Here is a 4,820-nt window from a genome sequence, read left to right as displayed (position 1 = left end):
TTTGTAAAACTATTGACGTTTAAAAGGATATTGGGTTCGTTAAAGTTACCTTAAACAACACGAAACCCAACTACCTACTTACGTATGCTTACTATTGAAGTGCTAAGTCTTCTAGCACTAAGGCATTAACAGGGGACACCGTATATTTAAATCAAATTAAATGTTGGTTTTTTATGACAAAAGAAAATCGGAGTACCCAGAAAAGAACCTTTCGGAGCACAGTACAGAAGCAACAAACTAAACCCACGCATGTGACGCCAAATACGGGAATCGCCGGGTCACACTGGTCGAGGAGGCAAATGCTCTCACCATTCCTGTTTCTTTCTCCTGAGCACATCTTAGGCTTTGATAGATTGTGCTAGCACCGTTTTTAAGCCAATTCATCACTACGAGCATCATTTTCTTTGTTTTTTTTTTATTTTTGCCAAAAGGAGCACTACTGAAGTAATTTTGCATTTGTATTTTGCTTTTTTGGAGCAAAATAGGTCATTTATTGATTACGCAGTCAATTCTCCTAGGGGAGATCGTTGTTACACATAAACGTGGTGAAACAAAACAGATTATCATTTTGTTGGCATTCTTCCGTTTTTGCCTCATGACTGTACGGTTGGAAAGCTAGGTTCCCACAAAACTCAACATGACGTTTGCTAGCTCGTAGAAGCATGCGCAATGAGAATTTCTTGCTCTAAACAGTCACTGTGTTAAAAACAACAACAAATGGAGACAGTTCCTTACCATTAACTTGTTTAGAGGTATTTTACCTGAACGCTGCAAGATTACTGCATTTTGTGATAAATCATGATATTAGCATATTATAAAAAAATGTAAACTTTTGCATGATGATTCACATTATGCAACTTTTTCTGGCAAAATGTACTGATCAAAAAGCTTATGCTTGCAGCCATAAAATAATTCCGGCAGTGACAGCCATGAAAGCTGTTACGACATCATCAGGCCTCATCAACATGGCATAACCTTCGATCGCCCTGTAGTATCACGGAATTGGGATTTTTTACACGTTAACGGTCGGGGCTCTAACTTACGGTTGGCGGGTGGAAAAAAACACCTTTAAACCTTCAGAGTGGAAGTTCTCCATGATCCATCATTCGTCGCAGTCTCACAGTAGAATCGCACCCTCGATTGGAAAGACAGAGAACAAACTATATTGTAAAGGTAAAGGTCCTTATTTTACAAGAGTAACACGGTGCCAAGGAATTCGAAGTAGAGACACTGATAAATTTTTGGCCCGTGGTGCGCACCTCTTACCCCCCTCATCCGTAAATTATCCGTTTCACGGGTATTCAAAGCTACAGCTACACAGATCAGAGGAAATTCGAAACAGATGTCTGTGGAATGAGACGGGGATCTACTGAGCTACGTCTGTTGCTTATTATCCGAGTAGCAAACTCACGTCGACGTCTTGATACTTGCAGGTTGTTGCTTACAAAAGTATCCTTACTTTGCACACGTTTCTTGCTGAGATACTTAGTTCTATGTGGAGTGGAGGCCGTCAAGTACGCTTTTTCATCAGACTTGATTTCAATCTTTCTTCTCTACGTCTTCCTAGCTAAGCTTCTGTATCCTACGTCCAGCTGACTGGGCCGTCTTCACCTATGCTTTCCCTGGGGATTCCATGTAAGGGTGTGGCACGGTAGTGTTCAATGCTGGTTTTGTCAGGACGTGGCTAATCCAGTCTCTTTGACCCGTTTGGGTTTGTAATTTCAACCGGCTCCGTTTGTCTTATCTTATCTTCCACATCACATCTTTTTTATTTCCCTTTTTGGGATCACGCGGAGGTTGAAATTGCTTTTAATTAAAATGAAATGTTAAAGAATATCTGGATCATCTGCAATGTCTGTTTTTCGCTATTCTCTGTGTTTCCGATCCATAGAAAATGGAATTTGTTACTTTGCTGTCATTTCCTCGGAACCCTTGGTTCTCGGTCATTGTGAAGGCCGCTCTAGCTTTTCTTAGTCGGCCTATGTCGTCTTCATCAGTGCCACACTGCTTGTATGCAGTGCTATAGGGATAATCACTGAATGGGTCAAGTTCTTCCATAAGTTCACATTTTCACTGTGACAGGAATTTTCACAAAAGATAGGACTGATTTTCAACAGCTTAGTCTTCTTAATCCATGTAGCCTAAACCACCAAGAGGGTAGTGTAAGATTCTGTCTTGGCGGTCTTGTTTGCATATTAGCTGGAACTATATGACAAGAGAGAGCCGTCGTCGATCGCATATTTCAGTGAGGTCCGTAATGCAACAGGGTCAACGGACTGAGTCAATTGAATACTTTATTTTTTCCTCGATGGTGTTCGGGGTGGCGCGCCCTCATGATCCAGTTAGCGCGACCAGGAATAAGTAGAGGGGCTTAGAAGGAAGTTTTGCTGTGTTTCTAGATCAAAGAGATGATCTCTTTTGGAACTCCATTTTGAGTGCGTCAGCTTCTTCCATAGCGTTTCTGTAATACCATTGCGCTGTTTGGTACCAACTCTTACCTAATTTATTCTCTCATATCGTCCAATGTTATAACTCACTCGATTTCAGTGGTATCTCTTAATATTTTGCATGCGCTTTCCTGCACGATTTAATTCCAAATTACATTTTAATATTTAAAGAATGTCTCACTAACCTCTTTTTCTCGTGTCCTGCTTTAAGTTACAACTTCTTGCTTTTTTCTCTTTTAATCACAATGCTTAGCTTTTTTGCAAAACTGAAAAGAAACATGCTTTGACTCAGAAGAAGGCCCTTGAACTCGGTTGGAAATTATAACAGGTAATTATATAGGTATTTGTTTAGAGTAACGAATACATACGTTAATTGCGTTTATATATTAGAGGATTTCGATCCTGTACAATTGCCGGAATGAATTCCAACCGGTTTGACTTTAGTCTACTGGTAGGGACGAACTTGAACCGGGAATTTATCGGAAGTCGTACTAGTAACATCTGCTGATTACCGAATGAAACTAGCTAGTACCGGTGAAACCGTATGAGAACTTCACTTACAAACAACCCCTCAAATAACGAAAGTCACAGTTCACATTGCAAACAGGGGCTGGTTACTCGAAACCTGGTTAGCGCTACCCGTGGGTTAATTAAGAGGCATCAAAACCTGAGTGTAGGTTTCCATGGTATTTAACGCTGGTTAGCGCTAGCCATGCTTCGTGATACCCGAAACTTTACGGGCCATTTTCAGGTATCACAATTCCCTCTGTATCTAAAGAACGGAGAGGATTTAAGTCGTCAATTTTTACAATCATTTTGCTTTTTGTTACCTAGAAAACATGTTAAAAGATTGGCTTCCCAAAACAAGTGGTTGACAGTTTCACAAAGGGTTTTTCGGGCCCGAAAAAAATTGGGGACTTTCGAGAAACGGGCCCCAGGTTAACAATCAGACATTATTTGAAGGTAATTTGGTTTGGATAAATAAAATAAAAGCTAATAAAACTGTCAGATGCTCACAGTGTACACTTAAACTTGTGGTGCAAAAAAAGCTGTAAGGGAACTTGAAAATGATCAACATGTCAGCCTCGAAGACAACGTTTCTCGATTCCCTTTAATTTTCTTCAATCTTTCTGGGTTTAGTATTTTGCTACTAACCACTTGTCTTCTCTGGGAGCTATTTACCTAAGACATCTACCATGGCATTATAATTACAATTATAAAGTGATGTTTGACGTGCTGGTGCACCCCCGTTTAAGGTGAACCGTTGTCTTTGACAGATTATTCGTTATGTCTCATGATGGCCATCGCACTCACCCTACCGGAGGGCCAGCCATTCGCCTCAAACATAAAAAAATTACGCAAAGACAACTTGAATCTCCTGGAAGACAAAACGCAGCTCAGTTGACAATATGGAGTAAAGCGCTGTGTTACTGCACTACCACACGTACGCAATGCGTGCCTATTTTTGTAAATACTGACTTTAATCAACATTGTTTCACTTGCTTTCTATGTTGTTAATGCATAAATTTTAAACCATTCGCTAAACTAAGAAAATACAAATACAATCATAACATATTATGCACTTTTAATAAATAAGATGTCGACGCTCGTCAGTTTTCTACAATCAGTCTCGTCACAGTTTAGAGAACCGGCCCTTAATTGATCATGGGAATAAAATAAAGTTAATTGAGCTGCAAACAGATGGACTGCAATGTGGCGACAATCTTTCATTTCTGTTTATAAGTTAATTTAAGATTTTTTTCCCGGGAAAATAGAGCGCTGGAAGAAGAATTAACACATCAAATATTCTCCGGCATTCTCGGGAAGTGAATTTCAATCCACAAAGCCTGGAAAGCGCCTTCGGATGCCTTTTCTATTACTGTATAATTAAGATCTTCATCAATATACATCCCAACGCCCCCAGCAGCTAAAGGTGTTGGGCAATATTCAAATTTGTATTCCGGGATACTAGCATTATAGTCAAGGGAATTGGCATTTGAAATTCGTGTTTCAGTCATTCCCATAACACTAAATCTGTAACCGAGCTCATGAAGTACATGCATCTGAAAATCGTCAAGATTACGCTTTAAACTTCTAATATTGTTATGAAGAAGCGAGAAGGCTGAATTTTGGTTGGATTTAAAAAAATGATGATTTCAATTTATTAAAGCTATGAGGGGAATAATAACGACTATATATTCTTTGACCAGAGAGGTTTATGTCAGGGTTAATATCTGAATTTGTGTTTAACGTAAACAAATCTAGATCATGAACACTAATCAGGCTTTCAAGATATTTCTTGGTAGGCAGATGGTCGCCTAAAGTATTGTTAAATTGACCATGAGCAGAAAGAAGATTGACACTATAGTAAGG

The sequence above is a fragment of the Montipora foliosa genome, unplaced genomic scaffold (genome assembly GCF_036669935.1).
Source record: "Montipora foliosa isolate CH-2021 unplaced genomic scaffold, ASM3666993v2 scaffold_451, whole genome shotgun sequence".
NCBI lineage: Eukaryota > Metazoa > Cnidaria > Anthozoa > Scleractinia > Acroporidae > Montipora > Montipora foliosa.
Note: the sequence above shows the minus strand (reverse complement) of the source record.